The following is a 13013-nucleotide window of genomic DNA, read 5'->3' as shown; positions in this document are numbered from 1 at the left end:
AGCCTCAGCAAACACAGAATATGACTGATAAACCGTAACAGTTTCTCATGGAGAGCTCACAGCTCTCTGTAGGATTCCATTTCATTAATCCCTTGCTGAACATGAGCTGCTTCAGCCACTGAGAGAGGTGCAAGGTATATAAAGAACAAGGAAGCACAGAACCTGTATTTTCAGTCTGGAAAAGAACTGGAGACACAGCAGTATGTGAGGTTTAGGGATTGGGGCTCTGGATGAGGTTGACCTGGGTTCAATTTGCTGCTTCACCATTTATGTGCTTTAGAACCATTGTCAAGTTCCTTAACTGTTTGGATCCTAATCTGTTAAATGGGGATAATGTTCCCAAATTTTTTAAAAGAACTAAACAGGACAAAATAAAGAGCTAGCACTGTCTTTGGTATATCAAAAACACCCAACAAATGCCAGCTGCTATTATAATAATAATTCGGGATGAGGGTAGAAGACAAGTATTGGCTGAGACAATGGCAAAGACATTGTGCTAATCAAATGTGCTAAAATAACCCAACACCAAAGTCATCTGGGTTAAAGTCACAGGATGTTGTCATTATTCAGACTCAATTTCCCATATTCTGATGTTCCCTATTTATATATTTTCACTTCTGTCACTGGTCAAGATTCTAACAAGTTCAAAGAAGCAGAGAATAAATAAAGTATCCACAAATCCTGCACCCACCCTGGATAACCGCATCTCCTGTGTGACAGCAGGTGGGAGGTATGAGTTTAGGAAATCATGGCAGAGTGAGTGACTGACAAGGAGGACATCCAACTCAAGAGCAGAACACAAGTCCTCACCTTGGACTAACTTCAGTCTTATTCTAATCTGTAAACTAGATTTATATTAAAAGGAAAACAAATAAATATGTTACCCCCTAACAGATAAAAATCTTTTTCTTTTAATGGTTGCCTTCTTTGTGTACCCTTTGTTTTAACTTAAAGTAAAAACAACTTGTCAACGTTTGGGTTTATACTGGTAAAGAACCTCTTCCAACACTGAAATCACACTACATTTTAAGTAGGCCATTGCTTCTTTTACCTACACACCACCCATGTTTACAAGTCCAAAAATTCCAAATTATCATATATGAAAAATTGTTAAGTATATTTACTTCTTGAAAAATTTGAAGACTACCAGAGATAATGAAATAATGCAGGAAAAACAGTTCTAATATGTCAGTTGTCAATCAGTCAGTGAATATTTTATTAGTTGTTCACAGGGTACATGATACTTAGATATAATTTGACAAAGATGCATTGTAACAGAAAAAACTTAATTCAATTCAGTCCAGATAACATACTCCACCAGGAACAAATTACTATAAAGGATAATTTAACCCTGGAAAATTCAGATGCGTAGAAATGTTTTTTTTTTCTACAGGTCTAGATTTATAATTAAAATTTTAACTGTCTTAACAGTGATAGGAATGCTTTTTTTAAGGCTTCAAAGCATTTGCTGGAAAATGATTATTTGATTCAGCAATTGCTTCAGTCAACTAAGATGTATGCCTTGAAAAGGAGCCCCATGTCCAGACCATAACCTTTAAGAGATGAGAGGAATAATCTGAACCTGTAACAGCACTGACTGCTGTGCTCAAAAGTATAAATATTCTTGTCTTTGACTAGCATTTAGCATTATAAAAGAAGAATGATGTCCTCTATTACAGCAAGGTAAGAATCATCAATTCAGTTTACACAAAGATTTTCTAGGTCCTTGCGTCAATCATTTCATAAAATTATTGATTAAAAGAAATAGAAAATGAGTGAAATGGCATAAATAATAGAAACACTGAAAACTTGCACACACTCTGTGTTTTGAGCTTATGATGCAGATCTCAATTCAAATTTAACCTTCAAACACAAATGTCAGGGAATGTGCCATCACTTTACTGAATATCCAAGGTCAATCAATTACTTCTGTCTACTTAGTACACAATTAGGCTCACATTATAGAAAACATGAAAACCTAGGATTCAGATACTGGTTTCCCTTTTAATTTGAATGTTAAGTTAATCTGAATTTTAAAAAGAGGACATATTATTAGTGAGCAGCTGGAAGAATTCTCAGAGTGAAAATACAAAATGGATACATGAGAAATAGAATATTATTGCTCCCCCCCAGAAGCCTCCTATAAGCCCCTTTTAGTCAGTAATTCCTCCTCCTTCTTCAAAGGTGATAGTGGCTTGTTTCTAACACCATAGATTAATTTTGCCACTCTGTAAACTTTATGTAAACTGAATTATACTATACGTGTGATTGTGAGCCTGGCTGCTATGGTTCAACAGTACAGAGTATAAAAAGCACCCATTTTATTTATGTTGGTAGTTTGTTTTCGTTGCAGAAAAGTAATCAACTTTATAAATGTACAAAGATATTAATCACTCTACTATTAAAGGGCATTTGGATTGTTTGGGGATGTTACACAAATAATTTTGCAATGGATATTCTTGCACATGTTTTTGATGCACATGTGCAAGCATTTCTGTAGAAGACATTCCAAAAGGAAAAGTGCTGGATCATGGGGTATGAGCATATTTAACATTTAGTAAGTGATGACAAATAGTCTTCTCAAGTAGGTGTAACAAATTACATTCCCATCAGCAATAAATGAGAGTTCCCATTGCTCCACCTCTTCACCAACACCTGGTAAGGTCAGTCTGTTTAACTTTTAGTTAGACATTCTGATGCCTAGGCAGTTATAAAACCATGGAGGTTTAAATATGTGTGTCCCCGATGACTAATGAAGTTGGGGGATTTTATATATACTTATTGACCATGCTGTATGTTACTTCCCCAGAACTTATTTTATAACTGTAAATTTGTACCCTTTGACCAATCTATGTCCCCGTTTCCCCAACTCCCCCAGTCCCTGGCAACCATCATTCTACTCTCAGTTTCTATGAGTTCAGCTTTTTTAAGATTCCACATATAAGTGAGAGCGTACAGTATTTGTCTTTCTCTGAATTATTTCTCTGAATTATTTCACTTAGCATAATGCCCTCCATGTTGTGACAACAAGGTCCATCCATGTTGTCACAAATGGCAGAATTACCTCCTTTTTTGTCTGAATAATATTCATTCCCACCAACAGAGTAAAAGGATTCCAATTTCTCCACATCCTACCAACGCTTGTTATTTCTTGTCTTTTTGATAATAGCCATCCCAACAGTGTGAGGTGATATCTTGTTGTGGTTTTGATTGCATTTGCCTGATAATTAGTGACATTGAGCATCTTTTCATGTACCTGTTGGCCATTTGTGTCTTCCTTTGGAGAAATGTCTGTTCAAGTCTTCAGCCCATTTTTAAATTGGGTTATTAGGTTTTTAGGTTTGGTTTTGTTTTTTTGTTTGTGCGGGGGTGCTATTGAGTTGTATGAGTGCCTTACATATTTTGGACACTAACCCCTTATCTGATATATGGCTTCCAAATATTTTCTCCCATTCTGTAGGTTGCCTCTTCATTTTGTTGATTATTTCCTTTGCTGTGCAGAAGCTTTTTAGTTTGATGTAGTCTTGTTGATTTTGCTTTTGTTGTCTGTACTTTTGGTGTCAAATCCAAAAAATCATTGCCAAGACCAAATCATTGACATTTCCCTGTTTTCTTCTAGCAGTTTTATGGCACCAGGTCTTACATTAAACCTTTAGTCCTTTTTGTGTTAATTTTTGTGAGTGATGTAAGACAGGGGTCCAATTTCATTCTTTTGCATGTGAATAGCCAATTTTCCCAACACCATTTATTGAAAAGAATATCCTTTCCCCACTTGAGTATTCTTGAGTCTCTTCTCTAACATTAATTGAGCATATATGCATGGGTTTATTTCTGGGCTATTGATCCTATTCCATTGGTCTATGTGTCTGCTTTTATGTAAGTACTATATTGTTTTGATTACTATAGCTTTGTAGTATAGCCTGAAATCAGAACATGTGATGCCTCCCTCTTTGTTCTTTTTGAAGATTGTGTTCACTTCTGGGAGTCTTTTGTAGTTATATATAAATTTCAGGATTGATCTTTCTATTTCTGTAAAAAACGCTATTAAAAGTTTGATAGAGATTGCACTGAATCTACAGATGGTTTTGAGTGGTATGGACATTTTAACAATATTGATTGTTCTGATCTATGAACACAGGATATCTTTCCATTTATTTGTGTCTTCATTTTTTTTTCATCAATGTCTTATGGTTTTCAGTGTACAGATCTTTCATTTCCTTGTTAAATTATTCCTAAGCATTTTATTGTTTTTGATGCTATCATGAATAGGAATGTTTTATTCTCTTTCATATACTTTATTGTTAATGTGTAGAAATGCAACTGATTTTTGTATGTTGATTTTTGTATCCTGCAACTTTACTGAATTTGTTGATTAGTTCTAACAGTTTTTTGGTGGAGTCTTTAGGGTTTTCTATATATAAGATAATATCATCTGCAAACAGAGACAGTTTTATTTCCTTTCCTATTTGGATGCCTTTAAATTTTTTTTTTGCCTAATATTTCTGGCCAGGACCTCCAGAACTATGTTAAATAGGGGTGGTGAGAGTGAGCATCCTTGTCATGTTCTTGAATTCAGAAGAAAAGCTTTTCAGCTTCTCACCACTGAGTAGGTTAGTTGTGGGCTTGTCATATACGACTTTATTAAGTTGAGGTACATTCCCTCTATAACCCAATTAATTGAGAGCTTTTATCATGAGAGGATTTTGAATTCTGTCAAATGTTTTTTCTGAATCTGTTGAAAGGATCATATGGTTTTTATGCTTCATTCTTTTAATGTGGTATATCATGTTTATTGATTTGCGTATGTTGAACCACCTTTGCATCCTAGGGATAAATCCCACTTGATCATGGTGTATGATTCTTTTAATATGCTGTTGAATTCAATTTGCTAGTATTTTGTTGAGAATTTTTGCATCTATATTCACTAGGAATATTGGTCTGTAGTTTTCTCTTCTTGTAGTGTCTTTATCTGGTTTTGGTATCCGAGTAATTCTGGCCTCATAAAATGACTTTGGGAGTATTCTTCTCTGTTCAATTTTTTGGAAGAATTTGAGAAGGATTAGCATTAATTCTTCTTTAAATATCTGGTATACTCCACCAGTGAAACCATTTGGTCCTGGGCATTTCTTTGTTGGGAGATTTTTGATTACTGTTTCAATCTCCTTAATTGTTATTGGTCTGTCCAGATTTTCTATTTCTTTATGATTTAGTCTTGGTAAGTGGTATGTTTCTAGTAATGCATTGCTTTCTTCTAGGTTATCCAATATGTTGGACTTTGAATATATCATCCCATTCCCTCCTGGCCTGCAAGATTTCTGCAGAGAAATCCACTGATAGCCTTATAGTCTTCCCTTATTTGTGATGAGGGAATTCTTTTGCTGCTTTCAATATTCTCTCTTTGTTTTTGACTTTTAACACTTTGATTATATTGTGTCTTGGAGTAATGTTCTTTGAGTTGATATTGCTTGGGGTCTTTTGAGCTTCCTGTGCATGGATGTCTGTATCTCTCCCAAGATTTGGGAAAGTTTAAGTTATTATTTCTTTAAATAAGCTTTCATTGACTTGATGGCATCCCAAAGTTCATACAGGCTTTTGGCTTTCTTCACCCTTTTTCATTCTTTTTTCTTTTTGTTCCTCTAACTGGCTAATTTTAAATGATCCTTGAGTTTGATGATTCTTTCTACTGCATGATGAAGTCTGTTGTTAAAGCTCTCTATTGACTTTTTCAGTTTTTTCACTGTATTCTTCAGCTCCAGGATTTCTTTTTTTATGGTTTCTATTTCTTCATTAAACTTCTCATTTTGTTCATGTGTGTTTTCCTGACTTCATTCTGTTGTCTATCCACGTTCTCTTGCATTTCATTTAGTTTCTTTAGAATAATTATTTTGAAATCTTTGTCTTGCAAATCATAGATCTCCATTTCTTTGGGGTCAGTTACTGGAATTTTATTAGTTTCCTTTGGTGGTGTCATAGTGTCATATTTGCCTGATTCTTTGTGATCCATGTAGCCTTGCATCGGTGTCTGTGCATTTGAAGGAACAAACACATCTTTCCATCTTTGTAGACTTCTTTCATCACATGAAGACCTTCTGTCAGTTCTCTAGGCTGATGGGATTATCTCTGGAATTGCAGTCATACTGGGTTGGAGCCGGTTGTGAGGCTGTCTCTGGGTCTGCAGTGAGGTCTGCTGTTGGTGGGCTTGTTACCAGGAATTCAGCCGGGCATGGATTCTATCTCATCCCTGGGTAGATGAAGCTGCCTCCAGTACTTTGTTTGGTAGGGTGATGCTGGAAGAAGGGTCTGCTTCAGTGTCCAAAGTTGGGTCCTCAGACAGTGGGCCTATTACCAGGTACACAGATGGGTGTGTCTCCAGCCAGGTCCCAGGGAAGGTTCCTGGCTGATCACTGGATGGGGTGGGCAGGACTGGCCCTGGTCTATGGCTGAGAGGGGCTGGAACTAAGCCTCAGGACTGTTTCAGGTTCCACAGCCAAAATTGAGGTCTGCAAACTTGGCTCTGGAGGCACAGATAGGCATGTCTCCCTGCAGGTCCCTGGGCTGGCTGTACTGCTCCTTGATTGTAACTCAAGAGGCTGAAGCTGAGTGTAGGATACTTTAAGGATCTCCTGAGTCTTAGTTGGGAGTGTCTCCTGGCAGCTCTCTCTGCCAGCAAGATTGCTGGCTGACTGTGACTAGCATGGACTGGAGCCAAGTTAAGGGCTCTTTCATAATCTACAGTCTGACCAAGTTTGGTGGGCTTACTTCCAGGGACACCTGTACTGCAACTGAAAGGGGCCAGAGCAGGTTCACAGACCACTTTAGGGTCCACAGCTAGGACTTAGGTCTGTATGCCTGTTACATGATACATTGGTGGTCTTGACTCCTTCCAGGTCCCCAGGCATATAGTGGTGGTGACAGGACCAAGGCCAAATGGAGCTGTAGGCAAATCCTTGGGGTACAGAGCTGTCTCCAGGTCTGTAGCGGGACCGCTGTTGGTGAGTCAGTCACCTGGGTGTGAGACTGCCTTCTTAAAATGGCTCCCCTTCCTGAAATTTAGTCCCCTTGGACTAAATCTGGGTTTAACAATCTCCTACCTGGATCCCATAGCTCTCACAAAGGCACTTTTGTTTGTGGATGGAAATCCTGGAAACTATGTTGGCTGAAATCTCTGTGCTTTCATAAAAGCCTATGGAGAACTTAAAGAGCTACTAAAAGGCAACATGAACCCCATATTTAGGGATTGGGTGAGCTTAAGTCACATTATCTGTTTCTTGGATAAGGGAATTAAGCCATGCACAAGACAGATTATAACCAACATAAACCTATATTTGACTCAAATTTCTATACATTTTACATGGAAGTTAACTTTTTTTCAAGTCAATTTATCAGGGAAATTTCCAGATTTGCCAAATTTTGAAAGTCATTGCCTTTGGCAACACTGCTTCAAGGACTCTTTAACTGGTATTTCATAAGATGAGGTACATGTATCTTGTTGATTGAAATCACTGAATTTCTTCTTTACACTTCTAGACCACTGCCAAAAACAATTACTAAATAATAATTAATTTAATTAGCAACATATCAGACTTGCAGTAATTGGTAGAACAAGTTAAGACCCTATACAATGTGAGTTGGAGAGAACAGGTTATAGTGGATTGTACTCTCTTCTCTATTTAAGAAATCAAAACTATAAACAGAAGATCAATAGGACAATAGCATGTGTAAAGGAGTAAAGGCTCCTAGGTGGGAGCCAGTATGGAGAGTTAGTTCAAGGAACTGAACAATGCGAGAGCAACTGAAATACAGGAGCATGGGAGGGAGTGGAGTTGGATGAGGTGCAGAGGTGAGCTGGGGTCAGAGTATGAATAGTCTTGAGAGAAAGTCATGATAATTGTGGTTTCCTCCTAATGGCAGTGTGACGCCTAAAAAGAAATTTAAGTCAAGCAGTGGCATGATGAGAACTGCATTTTTAAAAGGTCACTCTGGCTGCTGTGTAGAGAATGGATTAGAGTGAAGTGAGAAGACTCAGAGAAAGGATTCTAGAGGTCTAAGAGAAAGATGATGACTCTCACTAGAGGAGTGGTATGAAAATGGAGAGAAGACAATGGGCTCCTGAGAAATAAAAGGGCACATTACCCTCCTTCCAGACCACATCCCAGACACACACCCACCATGGTCCATCTAAATACAGCCACTGGCTGGTGTGTGATACCCATGAAAGTCTGGGATCATTGCTAATGATTATTAGCTCTAAGCAGGATTTGCCGGTGCAGGTTCACACCCTGTGTTCAGTGCTCAGCTGATTTTGAAAGAGGCAGAACAGCTTGTGATAAGCCACTATGTGTGCACTTTGCCTCCTAAAGCTGGCACGTGGTAGGCAGTGGGAGGAATGTTGACTGCCAGCAGGACACAGGTGCAAGGGGAAAGGCTCACCCACTCCCTGTGGGCCATTGGTTTAAAAGTTTAAACACCTGCCAAATCTGTGGCCTTAACCAGCCTAGCTGAGCAGCCCTTTCTCCCACCTCATGGAAGGACTGCTACAATCAATAAATAAACAGATTCAATCAGTCAAAACTTGCTTATAAACAATCCCATGAAATGCATTAATGTCCTTAGAAGGAATGCATTAACGTTTTTTTTTTTAGCATCTTTATTGGAGTATAATTGCTTTACAATGGTGTGTTAGTTTCTGCTTTATAACAAAGTGAATCAGCTATACATATACATATATTCCCATATCTCCTCCCTCTTGTGTCTCCCTCCCTCCCCCCATATCCCACCCCTCTAGGTGGTCACAAAGCACCCAGCTGATCTCCCTGTGCTATTCGGCTGCTTCCCACTAGCTATCTATTTTACATTTGGTAGTGTATATATTTCCATGCCACTCTCTTACTTATTCCCAGCTTACCCTTCCCACTCCCTGTGTCCTCAAGTCCATTCTCTACATCTGCATCTTTATTCCTGTCCTGCCCCTAGGTTCTTCAGAACCTGTGGTTTGTTTTTTTTTTAGATTCCATATATATGTGTTAGCATACGGCATTTGTTTTTCTCTTTCTGACTTACTTCACTCTGTATGACAGACTCTAGGTCCATCCACCTCACTACAAATAACTCAATTTTGTTTCTTTTTATGGCTGAGTGATATTCCATTGTATATATGTGCCACATCTTCTTTACCCATTCATCTGTCGGTGGACACTTAGGTTGTTTCCATGTCCTGGCTATTGTAAATAGTGCTGCAATGAACATTGTGGTACATGACTCTTTTTGAATTATGATTTTCTCAGGGTATTTGCCCAGGAGTGGGATTGCTGGGTCGTATGATAGTTCTATTTTTAGTTTTTTAAAGAACTTCCATACTATTCTGCATAGTGGCTGTATCAATTTACATTCCCACCAACAGTGCAAGAGGGTTCCCTTTTCTCCACACCCTCTCTAGCATTTATTGATTGTAGATATTTTGATGATGGCCATTCTGACTGGTGTGAGGTAATACCTCATTGTAGTTTTGATTTGCATTTCTCTAATGATTAGTGATGTTGAGCATCCTTTCATGTGTTTGTTGGCAATCTGTATATCTTCTTTGGAGAAAGGTCTATGTAGGTCTTCTATCCATTTTTGGATTGAGTTGTTTGTTTTTTTGATACTGAGCTGCATGAGCTGCTTGTAAATTTTGGAGATTAATCCTTTGTCAGTTGCTTCATTTGCAAATATTTTCTCCCATTCTGAGGGTTGCCTTTTCATCTTGTTTATGTTTTCCTTTCTTCTAAGACCAGGAACAAGACAAGGTTGTCCACTCTCACCACTATTATTCAACATAGTTTTGGAAGTTTTAGCCACAGCAATCAGAGAAGAAAAAGAAATAAAAGGAATACAAATCGGAAAAGAAGAAGTAAAGCTGTCACTGTTTGCAGATGACATAATACTATATAGAGAGAATCATAAAGATGCTAGCAGAAAACTACTAGGGCTAATCAATGAATTTGGTAAAGTAGCAGGATACAAAATTAATGCACAGAAATCTCTTTCATTCCTATACACTAATGATGAAAAATCTGAAAGAGAAATTAAGGAAACATTCCCATTTACCATTGCAACAAAAAGAATAAATTACCTAGGAATAAACCTACCTAAGGAGACAAAAGACCTGTATGCAGAAAACTATAAGACACTGATGAAAGAAATTAAAAATGATACAAACAGATGGAGAGATATACCATGTCCTTGGATTGCATTAACCTTTTTAAATGCAGTACCAATAACTCAACAGAAAGCCCAGTGCAATTATCCTCTGAAAAAATGATAATAAGGAGGAATGGCAAGGATTATCTCACATTAAAGGGACATCAGAGTCTTTATTGTAACAAATGTTCTGTGCATTATGCTTAATACTTAATATCATTTATTTAATGGCCTAGATTGGGTTGGGAAACTACAACCTGCAAGCTAAGTCCAGTCCACCACCTGTTTTTTGAGTAAAGTTTGATTGGAACACAGCCACATCCATTTATTTATGTGTTTTTTTTTCTGGCTGTTTTCCAGCTACAACATCAGAGATAAGTAGATGCAACAGACTGTATGGCCAACAAAACCTAAAAACAGTTACCATCTGGCCCTTTAGAGAGAAGTATGCTGACCCTGGTCTATCTCTAAACAGAACTTATTTAAGAGAGTGGTAGCCTTCTTTTAGTCAACTTTTATACCAAGTTCTTGAAGTTCACACATATGGTTACCACTCATATGGAAAACTTTTCATCCAAATTCCATTTGGCACTAGTAAGAGAAGGAAATGGAATCGCTGATTCTTCCTGAAGTCCAAAAATGTTGTTCTTACAGTAAGTATTTTTGTGTGTTTGAATAGCACAGGCTTTCATTTTAAAAGATAGCTTATGAAATTAAGCCCGTTTTGAAATAGTAAGTTGAGGAGAAAATTGCTCTTTAAAAGCTCAAAAAAGGCTTCTTTAAACCAACACTTGATAAACAAAGCTCTCAAATTTGCAGGCTTCATTCAACTGTCTCTGGTTCCCCTAAATTCACAGCCCTCTAACAGAAAATATGTTAAATAGTAAGAAACCCATAGTGAACTGTGCTGTTTTAAATGACTTTGTAACATCTGTTTAACACGAAAAATTCAGTTGCAACTATTCTATTTATTGCCATAGGCAAACTGTAATTCCATTCCTACTCAACTGTCCTGTGTAAAAACAACCATATAGATTCCGTACTCAGAAACTGACACCCAACAGCTTGATTTATATTCTAGCTCTTTAACCCAGTGAACATCCTGAGCCAAGTTAAATTAAATGTCTTCAGTGCTGGTGCACAGTAAGTTGGTGTGATGTTGATTTGTTTTCTGACATTATCTACCTGAGTAGTTTGAAGTGAGAGTTTGGAACCAGTAGAATTGAAGGCTGGAAGGACCCTTTGTGACAACAGCCACACAGCTAGTATTTAGCAGACTTCATGAGAGAATCCAGGAGTCCTATTTTTGATTAAAACACTGGCAAACATCTAAAAGCTTGACAAGACCAAGGTGGGGCACAACAGGCACTCTCACTGATGGTGGGAGTGTGAACTGGCACATCACTTTGAACAACAATTTGGCATTATCGTGTAAACTAAATATGTGCATATCCTAACATCCAGCAAGTTTACTTCTGGGTATATTATCTAAAGAAACTCTTGTACTTGAACACTGAGTCATGATCCAAAACGTTCAATGCAACACTATTTGTAACCAAAAAAAAAAAAAAAAACAGGAAATATCTCAGATGTTCATCAATAGGAACAAATGGATAAATAAATTGTGATACACTAATGCAATGGTATACTATGTAGCAGAAGAACTGAATGAATTAAAACTACAGTCTGGAAGAATCTCAAAAACAAAATGTTGAATGAAAAAAGCAAATCTCAGAGGAATATAAATAGTGTGAGGGTTAATTTAACTTAGCTAGGTCACAGTACCCAGTGTTTGGTCAAACACCAGTCTAGACATTGCCATGAATTAATACTTAGATGGGATTAATATTTAAGTTGGTAGACTTTGAGTAAAGCCCATAATGTGGATGGGCCTCATTCAGTCAGTTGGAGGCCTTATAAGAAAAGCCTGAGGTTCCCCAGGGAAGAAGGAATTCTGCCTCCAAAGTGACTTTGGACTTGAGCTGCAACACCAACTCTTCCCTGGGTGTCCAGCCTGACACCCTGTCCTGCAGATTTCAGACTTGGCAGGTTCAACAATCACATGAGCCAATTCCTTAAAATAAAATAACTTGAATGTATATTAGTAGTAGAATGTAGTAGTAGTTGATGGTGCATATACATATTATGTAATATTCTGAAGGTATTAATAAGAATGAGTAAAATTATACTATATCTACTTGTTGGACTAGATGGCCATGATACATTTTTAGTGATAAGATCAAATTTCAGAGTAATCTGTTGAGGTAGATACCATGTTTGTTTTTAAGCACACACACACACACACACACACACACACACACAAACACACACACACAGAAAATACACCTCTTTGCATATGATTGAATAAACACAGAAATATCTAGAAATAAAGATGCAAGCAGTTAACATTAGTTAGCTCAATGTGGAACAAAGAGAGTTGAGAATATTAACTTTTCATTTATATATTTTTATTGTTTAACCTTAAAAATAATCAAGTATTATTCTCATAAAATAAAACAAATTCAGTTAACAAAATGAACTCAAAGACCCCATTGGGCATCTAAGGTCCTTTAACTGCATAGTCGATCACTAATTATATACATAATCTTTGATTATAATCTTTCTTTTTAATAATTAATCCTAAATCTAAAGATCAACTTTCAAGTGGGTCTACCAATCTTTGCTTCCATCTGAGCCTGAAGGTAAATCTTTTGCTTTCAATTTCTCCAAAGCCTCTTTTTCTCCTATATCTCTATTTCTCAACTTGCACAAGAAAGAGCCAACAGGAAAAAGAAAAATGTGTTTATATTTTTGCCTGTCATTCTCTGACTACC

Source organism: Balaenoptera physalus, assembly GCF_965194825.1.
Source record: "Balaenoptera physalus genome assembly, chromosome: 6".
Classification (NCBI taxonomy): Eukaryota; Metazoa; Chordata; class Mammalia; order Artiodactyla; family Balaenopteridae; genus Balaenoptera; species Balaenoptera physalus.
The sequence above is the reverse complement of the archived record's forward strand: the minus strand, read 5'-3'. Positions refer to the sequence as shown.